Source organism: Bombina bombina, chromosome 1, assembly GCF_027579735.1.
Source record: "Bombina bombina isolate aBomBom1 chromosome 1, aBomBom1.pri, whole genome shotgun sequence".
Taxonomy (NCBI): domain Eukaryota; kingdom Metazoa; phylum Chordata; class Amphibia; order Anura; family Bombinatoridae; genus Bombina; species Bombina bombina.
The window spans coordinates 1,133,850,385-1,133,862,675 of NC_069499.1; positions in this window are offsets into that span (position 1 = coordinate 1,133,850,385).

Genomic DNA, 12,291 nt, shown 5'->3' on the forward strand with positions numbered 1-12,291 from the left:
ATAACGACCCCAAACACACCTCCAAGACAACCTCTGCCTTGCTAAAGAAGCTGAGAGTAAAGGCGATGGACTGGCCAAGCATGTCTCCAGACATAAACCCTATTGAGCATCTGTGGAGCATGCTCAAACGGAAAGTGGGGGAGCGCAAGGTCTCTAACATCCACCAGCTGTGTGATGTCATCATGGAGGAGTGGAAGAGGACTCCAGTGGCAACCTGTGAAGCTCTGGTGAACTCCATCACCAATAGGTTTAAGGCAGTGCTGAAAAATAATGGTGGCCACACAAAATATTGACACTTTGGGCCCAATTTGGACATTTCCAGTTAGGGGTGTACTCCCTTTTGTTGCCAATGGTTTAGACATTAATGGCTGTGTGTTGAGTTATTTTGAGGGGACAGAAAATTTGCAAGTTATACAAGCTGTACACTCACTACTTTACATTGTAGCAAAGTGTCATTTCTTCAGTGTTGTCACATGAAAAGATATAATAAATATTTACAAAAATGTGAGGGGTGTACTCACTTTTGTGGGAAACTATAGGTTTGGAAAAAGGCAAGTCAAATGTAATGTAAGTAAATATTATTGGATACATAGAGCAGACCTCCAGAAATAAAAGGGAGGTCTGGTCATTTTATTGAAGAAAATTATATGGCAATTAGAAATATTTAATCATAAAAATAATAGCCATAGTATTTCTAAATAAATTAACTATTTCATTAGTGAGAGACTGTGATTTTGTTGCATTTCTAAAGGACCACTCAGCTTGGGATAAAGCAAGTACAATGTAAATTAAAGATTAGTGGTAGTTGCTTGTGCCAGCATAAAAGGAATCATTTATCACATTCTAGTAGATCAATTCTCCGCTGGGCTCATCTCAGTAGAACAGTGATTGCCCACCATATACTAAATGTGCTGGTCCTGATATGAAAGGTTAAAACTGCTTTGCTTGCCTTTCAAAACATAATTAGGCCATGATTCTTGAAAAAAAAAAAAATCTGTAGTGTGATTTTAACAAATATGTCTTGAAGATCTCACAAGGTTTTCATCTGGAGTAAAGGAGATGATACTCAAAATTCTTTTTATTGTAAAGAATATTTGTCTCAAGCTCCAATAGTTCAGATATTTCCACAATAGTCGGTGAATGTAAGCCCACAGTGAACGTACATATGTCTGTTGTATTTTTCATTTAATGAGCATATTTGTAATCTGTAAGGAGTCACCATATGAAAAATAATATACTGACATCATAATGTTTTTATCCAGTAATATATCTTGTTAATAAAAGAATGGTGGGACAATGTGCGTTTAGAGAACATGATTATACTAGCAAGGCACACCCATGAAACGCCCATGGAATGCCCATTTTTACAATGTAATGAGAAGGACATTTGGATTACAAACAATTAAAATTATTTTTATTGAATTTTAATATAAAATATTTTACACATATAAACACATAAATACATAAGCACACACATATATATAAGTGAATTAGAGCCTTTTGCAGTTAAGTAGATAAAAACATGAAAAAAACATTTATTCAATATTCATTCTTAATAAGGTTTTAACTATGTATGTACTGTAAATATTTCACATTTCTATGTTCTGCATATAGCAGAATATGTTCTAAGTATTTCTAAAAAATATATTCCTATACTGTATATGACAGGTTAGCACATAATGAGAATATGGGGCCCATTTATCAAGCTCTGAACGGAGCTTGTGGGCCTGTGTTTCTGGCGAGTCTGAAGACTCGCCAGAAACACTAGTTATAAAGCAGCGGTCCAAAGACCGCTGCTCCATAGCCCTGTCCGCCTGCTCTGATGAGGCGGACAGGAATCGCCGGAAATCAACCCGATCGAGTATGATCGGGTTGATTGACACCTCCCTGCTGGTGGCCGATTGGCCGCGAGTCAGCAGGGGGCGGCGTTGCACCAGCAGCTCTTGTGAGCTGCTGGTGCAATGTTAAATGCGGAGAGCATATTGCTCTCCGCATTCAGCGAGGTCTTGCGGACCTGATCCGCACTGTCGGATCAGGTCCGCAAGACCTTTGATAAATAGGCCCCAAAGTGTTAGTGTTTGGGCCCAAGTTGGGTGTTGTTTTTTTCCTATTTTTTAGCTTCATTGACTTCTATGGGGAAGTAGGTTATCGCGCAAGCGATTTTCTATATATTTGTGTAGCAAATATCAGCAAGTAAGCACTGTATTACAAAAGCAAACCTAATAAATATTTTAAAAGCATTTAAAAAGACAATAAATACTTTTTTTCATGATTCAGATAAAACATATAATTTTAAACAAATCTACAATTTACTTATATTAACACATTTGCTTCATTTTCTTGCTATCTTTTGTTGAAGGAGTAGGAAAGCACTATTGAGCACTAGCCAAACACATGTACAGAGCCAATGACACTAGGCATATATGTGTAGTCTAAGGTTGCCACTTTTAGTTCAGGCCAAAACTGAACACTCTTGCACCATGCTCAGCACAGGAAGAAAGAATTGCAGAGTACAGGTATACCTCACTTTACAGCGCTTCACTTTACAGCGCTTCGCTAATACAGCGCTTTGTGGAGCTGAAGTTCAACTTCCAAGAATTTTGAAACAGTGCTGTAATCTTTGTAAAATTGCGAGAAAAGTGACTGGCACCATTTTGTTATGCGCAATTCATCCTTTTTACAGCATTACAGTGCAATCTATGTCTCAGTGTTATAGTCTGGCAAGTTTTACTACAGTAATTGTCACTATTTTACAGGTACAGTTTCTATTGAATACTAATTGAATACTGTGCTATGCGAGTGTTAAACTAAACGTAGCACTATTGTACCCCTAATATAAGTTAGTTAAAACATGTTTTTACGTTTTTAAACACACTGGCAAGTGAAAAGAAAGCTAAAACTGCCTTGTTTCACTTTAAGGCGGTTTTCACTTTACAGCGAGGCTCCGGTCCCTAACCCGCTGTATGAGCGGGGTATACCTGTATACGCTATTCAAAATAACACATATAACAAACTTGCACATTCACATGCTTACACTGTCTCACACACACACAAACATACACATGCTGCCACACACGCTCACGCACACAAGCACACACGCACACACGCTCACGCACACAAACACACACACACATGCTCACACACAGTGCCCCCAACTGTGCGGGGGTTAGGGAGGGTGCAGACAAAGCAGCCAGGGCAATGTGACTGTTGTCTGCTCAGCTGAGTACTGAATAATTAACTTTTTTGCAGAGTGATCTGTAGTGGTCTCTGAACCGTTCGCCAGCATAAGTAAATTATATGAAAGTTGTATACAGTGCTAAAGTTTTTGTGGGATTTATATACTGCTCCAAATGCCTTTTTTTTTACACAGAGCACTAAAAACCTTGGTAATATCATGTACAAAAGTAAGAAAAACACTGTACAAAAAAGTAGCTTTAATTTGTTAGGAATATTAATTCTGCTGTCAGTTAAAACATTTGCTTCAAGCAAAGTTTGCACACATTAGCGGTTGCAGACTGGGGAAGGTGGCTTGGTGTGGTTACCTAGGCAACCAGAAAGACAGAGTGCATGTGTGTTATGTTCTGCCACGTGTTAAGCCCACTCCCCATGCCCCATTCCTGCTCCTCCCCACCACATATCACACTTTTGCTCAGTGTCGGGGGTCCCTCTTTTGGATTTTGAAATGTTGGGAGATATGCACACACTCACTCATCTACATACCCACAAAAGCTCACACACACATGCTCAAACACACACAGATGCTCACACATGCCCACACACTCTGTTTTCTCTTAGGACAACAGGGTATGTTGCTGGTCATTAAGAGGTTAAGGACCAGGAATTTCAGAGGAAAACTTGCCCAAAAGACAGGATATTTTTTAGCATTTTTGATATCACTCAATTTAAACAAAAATAGAGACTTGTTTTTATTTTTTATTTTTTTTAGTAGACAATTGCAGCTCCAGCTTCCTGCGGTCGTTGTAAGCCATTTCTGACGTCAGAAATGATGGATAGGTCATCCTCCAATAACGGCTCCCCCCCCACCCCCGGGGGAATCAGTGTCTGATTCAACGCTGTGATTGGAGGAAGCCGGATTCCTCATTTTAGACCCAGGAAGAGGCTTTGGGCAGGGTGGAGGAAGCTGGAGCTGCTGTGAAGATTAAAAGGTAAGTTTTTTTTCTCAACAGGAGTTAAATGTAAATTTTGATGAATTAAAGTGCCCCTGTTTTTAATCAAATTTTTAAAAACCGGGCACTTTAGCATCAAAATTGACATTCACTTTAAATGCGATCATATTAAAAAGATTGTTACATTTTTCACAAACTTTGGGATTCTCACTGAAATCATTTACATACTGCTTGTGCAATCATAACATAAATGGCTGTAAAAGCTTCCCTGGGATTCTCTTTGTACAGAAATAGCAGATATGCATGACTTTGCCATTGCTTTTTCGTAATTAGAAGGTCGCTAATTGCAGCTGTGCAATTCTGAAATTCCCGACAGTGAAGGGGTTAATCAGGTAGCTTTTAAGGTTAAGTTTAGCTGTAGTGTAGAGTTTACTCTCCCAGCTGACACCTCCCACCCCCTGATCCTTACCTGATCTCTCCCAAACAGCTGTCTTCCCTCCCTCACCCCACTGGTCACCGACACACAGGTCTGCCACTATGAAGTTTTAGGGATTTTTGTTCTACTGCAGTGTAGGATCCCTCCTTACCCTCCCACCTCCCTGATCCCTCCTAAACAGCTCTCTAACCCTCCCCCCTCTAACTAGTGTCCGCCATCTTGGGTACTGGCAGTACCCAGTTCATATGTATTTATATCACCATTTTTAAATGTAGTTATACAAATATTTTTTCTGTAGTGTAGCTGAGAGAGACAGTACCCTGTGATGATGTTTTATTTGGCTTAATTAGAAATGTTATGGGGGGGTTACATTTTTAATTTAATGCCCTTTTAATGTTGAATTTTGTTGGTAATAAAACCTGTGTTTTTATTAGCATATCCAGACTTATGAAAAGTTCTTTTCTCCCTTAACAAACTCCTTCCAAATAAGTTTTGTTTTGTGTGTTTAGCTCTTATTTCAACTAACAGTTTCATACCCAAAACCAGTTAAAAATCTATAAAATACAATGTTTAAAATGTAATATATAGTTCTAATAACTGGTTAATCAAAAACGTGACTTCCAGTATGAAGTTCTATGAACATGTTTTCATTTTAATGGTTATTAAAAAGACATGAAACCCACCATTTTATTTCCCATTCAGATAGAACATGCAATTTAAAAAAAAAACTTTCTAATTTACTTCTATTATAAAATTTTCCTCTTTTTCTTGGTATCTTTTGTTGAAAAGCAAGAAAATAAGCTCAAAAGTATGCACGTCTGCAGCACTATATGACAGCAGTTTTGCAAGAATGTTATACATTTGTAAAAACACTAGATGGAAGCACGTTTTCCTGTCATGTAGCGCTCTAGACTTGTGCACGCTTTCTACCTAGGTATCTCTTCATCAAAGAATATAATCAGAATGAAGCAAATTTGATAATAGAAGTAAATTGGAAACTTTTTTAAATTGTATTCTCTATCTAAATTATGAAAGGAAAATGTTGAATTTTGCATTCCTTTTTATAATGAATAAGTCTACAATTTATTAAAGTGCAATTAAACATGTTGAGATCTGTGCATATCCTAAAAGGGCTAATTAAGTAAAAATAGTTTGCATACATTTTTTTTTTTTTAAATTGCTGGCAAGTATTTTAAAATAATTTTTAAAAATAAGCTAAATTAGTTTCATAGCCATGCTGTCTGGAATAGTCTGATCCACAACCCCCTTATCAGTATTTAGCATCAGAAACACAGAAAAAAATGTTTTAACTGAGTTCACAGCAGCTTATTTGCTTCTAGGAATGCTCCAGCAAATAATGAGCATTAAAGGGACAGTCAAGTCCAAAACAAACTTTAATTTTTCAAATAGGGCATGCCATTTTAAACAACTTTCCAATTTACTTTTATCAACAATTTTGCTTTGTTCTCTTGGTATTCTAGTTGAAAGCAAACCTAGGAAGGCTCATATGATAATTTTAAGCCCTTGAAGGCCGCCTCTTTTTTATTAGCTTTTCACAGCAGGGGAGAGCTAGTTCATGTAGGCCATATAGATAACATTGTAATCACGCCCGTGGCTAGTGGCAGACACTGTACTAATTGGCTAAAATGCAAGTCAATAGATAATAACTAAAAGTCATGTGATTAGGGACGGTCAGAAGATGCTTACATACCAGTTAGTCACAGAAGTAAAAAGTGTATTAATATAACTGTGTTGGTTTTGCAAAACTGTGGAATGAGTAATAAAGGGATTATCTCTCTATTTAACCAACAACAATTCTGGTGTTGACTGTCCCTTTAAAGTCTTGAATTCTACCAAACAAAGGTGGATATAGATACAGCCATAGAAGGAATTGTGTGGGGGAGTTAGAGCTGTACAATTCAGAAACATAAAAGAAAGGCACTGCAGTATAAATTTGCAAGTAAAGTAATTGAAGTACATATTATTATATTTTGTCTCTATCCCAACTTGTTTTATGTCCCTTTAAGCACATGCTGTATAAATGAATAAATATGTTGACCATGAGGCAGTGAAGCGGGTATTATATTGACTTTTCATGACGTCACTTTGCCATTTTTAAGAATTTTATATTTACGTAAGGGGGAAAGTAGGCATTATATTGGCACACTTATAGGTTATATTGCCAGAGAGAATAAATGGTAAAGTGCGGTATATATATCGGATATTCAACCATAAGTTTGTAAAATATAACTTTTATTAATTAAATTGTTAAAAAACTTTTTGTGGACCATGCCACCATTAAAAACATGTGTTCGTGTGGTATGTTTGTTAGTGATTAAAAAGCACAAACAGTAAAACAAAAAATTATACACTGCTAATCCTTGGCTGATTCAATCAGCAAATCAGATTTCTCCTACCTTAATTCCAATTGGCTGATAGAATCCTATCAGCCAATCAAAATTCGAGGGATGCCATCTTGGATGACGTCATTTAAAGGAACCTTCATTCGTCGTTAGTCCGTCGGTGAGGAAGGATGGCTCCGCGTCGGCTGCTTCAAGATGGACCCGCTCCGCTCCGGATGGAAGATGATAGAAGATGCCGCCTGGATGAAGACTTTGGACCCTCTGGAGGACCTCTTCTTGCCGGATAGGATGAAGACTTCGGACCCTCTTCTGGACGGATCGGTGATACCCGGCTGGGTGAATACAAGGTAGGGAGGTCTTCAGGGGCTTAGTGTTAGGTTTTTTTAAGGGGGGTTTGGGTTAGATTAGGGGTATGTGGGTGGTGGGTTGTAATTTTGGGGGGGTATTGTATGGGGTTTTTTACAGGCAAAAGAGCTGATTTCTTTGGGGCATGCCCCACAAAAGGCCCTTTTAAGGGCTGGTAAGGTAATAGAGCTGTTAACTTTTTATTTTAGAATAGGGTAGGGCATTTTTTTATTTTGGGGGGCTTTGTTATTTTTTTAGGGGGCTTAGAGTAGGTGTAATTAGTTTAAAATTCTTGTAATCTTTTTTTATTTTTTGTAATTTAGTGTTTGTTTTTTTTGTAATTTAGTTTAGTTGATTTAATTGTAGGTAATTGTAGGTAGTTTAGTTAATTAATTTATTGATAGTGTAGTGTTAGGTTTAATTGTAATTTAGGTTAGGATTTATTTTACAGGTAATTTTGTAATTATTTTAACTAGGTAGCTATTAAATAGTTAATAACTATTTAATAGCTATTGTACCTAGTTAAAATAAATACAAAGTTGCCTGTAAAATAAATATAAATCCTAAAATAGATACAATATAATTATTCGTTATATTTTAGCTATATTAGGGTTTATTTTACAGGTAAGTATTTAGCTTTAAATAGGAATAATTTATTTAATAAGATTTACTTTATTTCGTTAGATTTAAATTATATTTAACTTAGGGGGGTGTTAGTGTTAGGGTAAGACTTAGCTTTAAGGGTTAATACATTAGAGTAGTGGCGAGGTCCGGTCGGCAGATTAGGGGTTAATACTTGAAGTTAGGTGTCAAAGATGTTAGGGAGGGCAGATTAGGGGTTAATAAAATTTATTATAGGGGTTGCGAGGCGGGAGTGCGGCGGTTTAGGGGTTAATACATTTATTAGAGTAGCGGCGAGGTCCGGTCGGCAGAGTAGGGGTTAATAAGTGTAGGTAAGGTAGCTGCGACGTTGGGGGGTCAGATTAGGGGGTAATAATTATTATGTAGGTGTCGGCGATATTAGGGGCAGCAGATTAGGGGTACATAGGGATAATGTATGTGGTGGCGGTGTGCGGTCGGCAGATTAGGGGTTAAAAAATTTTATTAGAGTGGCGGCGATGTGGGGGGGGCCTCGGTTTAGGGGTACATAGGTAGTTTATGGGTGTTAGTGTACTTTAGAGCACAGTAGTTAAGAGCTTTATAAACCGGCGTTAGCCCATAAAGCTCTTAACTCCTGACTTTTTTCTGCGGCTGGAGTCTTGTCAGTAGAGTTCTAACGCTCACTTCAGCCAAGACTCTAAAAACCAGCGTTAGGAAGATCCCATTGAAAAGATAGGATACGCAATTGGCGTAAGGGGATCTGCGGTATGGAAAAGTTGCGGCTTGGAAGTGAGCGTTAGACCCTTTCCTGGCTGACTCTAAATACCAGCGGGCGGTAAAAAGCAGCGTTAGGACCCCTTAACGCTGCTTTTGACTGCTAACGCAGAACTCTAAATCTAGGCGTTTGTTTTTTATAGCCACTACCTGCAGTTAGAGCAGACATAAGGGAGCAGACATGCTAAGAACGTAAGTTGAATTCTGCCTCTTCTGAGCATGGGCAGGAAACTTACGGCTAGATTACGAGTGTGGCGTTAGCCTTAAAAAGCAGCGTAAAGGGGTCCTAACTCTGCTTTTTAACGACCGCTGGTATTACAAGTTTGGCAGGTACAGGTGTACCGCTCACTTATCTTCCGCAACTTTTCCATACCGCAAATCCCCTTACGTCAATTGCCTATCCTATCTTTTTAATGGGATTTTCCTAACGCAAGTATTACAATTCTTGGAAGAAGTGAGCGGTACACCCTCTCCTGTCAAGACTACCACATTTAAAAGTCGTTAGAACATAAAATTCTTAACTGAAGTGCTAAAAAGTACACTAACACCCATAAACTACCTATGAACACCTAAACCGAGCCCCCCCTCATCGCAAACCCTATAATAAAATTATTTAACCCCTAATCTGCCAACCGGACATCGCCGCCACTTTAATAAATGTATTAACCCCTAAACCGCCGCACTCCCGCCTCGCAAACACTAGTTAAATATTATTAACCACTAATCTGCCGTCCCTAACATCGCCGACACCTATCTACATTTATTAACCCCTAATCTGCCGACCCCAACGTCGCCGCTACTATAATAAATTTATTAACCCCTAAACCTAAGTCTAACCCTAAGTCTGACCCCCTAATTTAAATATAATTTAAATTAAACTAAATAAATTTACTACAATTAAATAAATTTCTCCTATTTAAAACTAAATACTTACCGATAAAATAAACCCTAAGATAGCTACAATATAACTAATAATTACATTGTAGCTTGCTTAGGATTTATATTTATTTTACAGGCAACTTTGTATTTATTTTAACTAGGTAGAATAGTTATTAAATAGTTATTAACTATTTAATAGCTACCTAGCTAAAATAAGTACAAAATTACCTGTAAAATAAATCCTAACCTAAGTTACAATTACACCTAACACTACACTATCATTAAACTAATTCCCTAAACTACCTACAATTAATTACAATTAAATGAAATAAACTAAATTACGAGAGAAAAAAAAACTAAATTACAGAACATAAAAAAGAATTACAAGAATTTTAAACTAATTACACCTAATCTAATCCCCCTAATAAAATAAAAAGCCCCCCAAAATAATAAAATTCCCTACCCTATACTAATCAGCTCTTTTACCTGTAAAAAGAAAATACAATCCCCCCCAACATTACAATCCACCACCCACACACTCCTACTCTAAAACCCACCCAATCCCCCCTTAAAAAAACCTAACACTAACCCTCTGAAGATCACCCTACCTTGATCCGTCTTTACCCAGCCAGGCACAAGTGGTCCTCCATACAGCAGAAGTCTTCATTCGATCGGGGCAGAAGAGGTCCTCCAGACGGCAGAAGGCTTAATCCAGGCTGCATCTTCTATCTTCATCCTTCCGGCGCGGAGCGGGTCCATCTTCCATCCAGCCAACACGGAGCATCCTCTTCAATCGAAGTCCTAACGAAGAATGAAGGTTCCTTTAAATGACGTCATCCAAGATGGCGTCCCTCGAATTCTGATTGGCTGATAGGATTCTATCAGCCAATCAGCCAATCGGAATTAAGGTAGGAAAAATCTGATTGGCTGATGCGCAAGGATGAAGATAGAAGATGCCGCCTGGATGAAGCCTTCTGCCATCTGGAGGACCTCTTCTGCCCTCATCGGATGAAGACTTCTGCCGTATGGAGGACCACTTGTGCCCGGCTGGGTGAATATGGCTCAAGGTAGGGTGATCTTCAGGGGGTTAGTGTTAGTTTTTTTTTAAGGGGGGATTGGGTGGGTTTTAGAGTAGGGGTGTGTGGGTGGTGGATTGTAATTTTGGGGGGGGATTGTATTTTTTTTTACAGGTAAAAGAGCTGATTACTTTGGGGCAATGCCCCGCAAAAGGCCCTTTTAAGGGCTATTTGTAATTTAGTATAGGGTAGGGAATTTTATTATTTTGGGGGGCTTCCCAATCCCATTCCCTGTAGGGCTATTGATACCACAACAGCACCTCCTATTATATACAAACAATACAGGGTGCAGCTGCTCACATATATAGGGGGCCATAATGGGGTTAAGTTAAGGTGCTGTCAGATCCCTGCTGCGCCCTGCCCCTGTGCTATCTTGCTAAGTGTGTCCACTGGGTAGTAGAAGGACTGGACTAATTGCTATTAAAAGCATTTTATCTGGGAGAGGAACGAGTTTTTGTCCTGCTGAGTGTTTGTTTTGTTGATCAGTAAGACAGTTTACTTAGAAATTCATTTTCCCTTCCCTTCTCCCCTCTTTATCTCCCTCCCCCCCCCCCCCTAAGTGAAATAAATCTCTGCTCTATTTCATTTGCTGATGGCGCTTTAAGCTATGGGACTGTATTTCAAAATAGATATAATATAATAAAGCGGAAATAATAATTTTTCACTAATTTTGCTTGAAAGAATTTGTGAACAGATTGCCTATATAAGGAGCAGCTCCCGTATGTAAACCTATTTCTAAGGAACTCTAAAGGGAATCAGCCATAAAAACATAATTTATGCTTACCTGATAAATTCCTTTCTCCTGTAGTGTAGTCAGTCCACGGGTCATCATTACTTATGGGATATTAACTCCTCCCCAACAGGAAGTGCAAGAGGATCACCCAAGCAGAGCTGCTATATAGCTCCTCCCCTCTACGTCACACCCAGTCATTCGACCAAGAACCAAACGAGAAAGGAGAAACTATAGGGTGCAGTGGTGACTGGAGTATAATTTAAAAATTTAGACCTGCCTTAAAAAACAGGGCGGGCCGTGGACTGACTACACTACAGGAGAAAGGAATTTATCAGGTAAGCATAAATTATGTTTTCTCCTGTTAAGTGTAGTCAGTCCACGGGTCATCATTACTTATGGGATACCAATACCAAAGCTAAGTACACGGATGACAGGAGGGACAGGCAGGATCTCTATACAGAAGGAACCACTGCCTGAAGAACCTTTCTCCCAAAAACAGCCTCCGAAGAAGCAAAAGTGTCAAATTTGTAAAATTTGGAAAAAGTATGAAGAGAAGACCAAGTTGCAGCCTTGCAAATCTGTTCAACAGAGGCCTCGTTCTTAAAGGCCCAAGTGGAAGCCACAGCTCTAGTAGAATGAGCTGTAATCCTTTCAGGAGGTTGCTGTCCAGCAGTCTCATAGGCTAAGCGTATTATGCTACGAAGCCAAAAGGATAGAGAGGTAGCAGATGCTTTTTGACCTCTCCTCTGTCCAGAATAAACGACAAACAAGGAAGAAGTTTGTCGAAAATCTTTAGTTGCCTGTAAATAAAATTTCAGGGCACGGACTACATCTAGATTGTGCAGAAGTCGTTCCTTCTTTGAAGAAGGGTTAGGACACAATGATGGAACAACAATCTCTTGATTGATATTCTTGTTAGTGACTACCTTAGGTAAGAACCCAGGTTTAGTATGCAGAA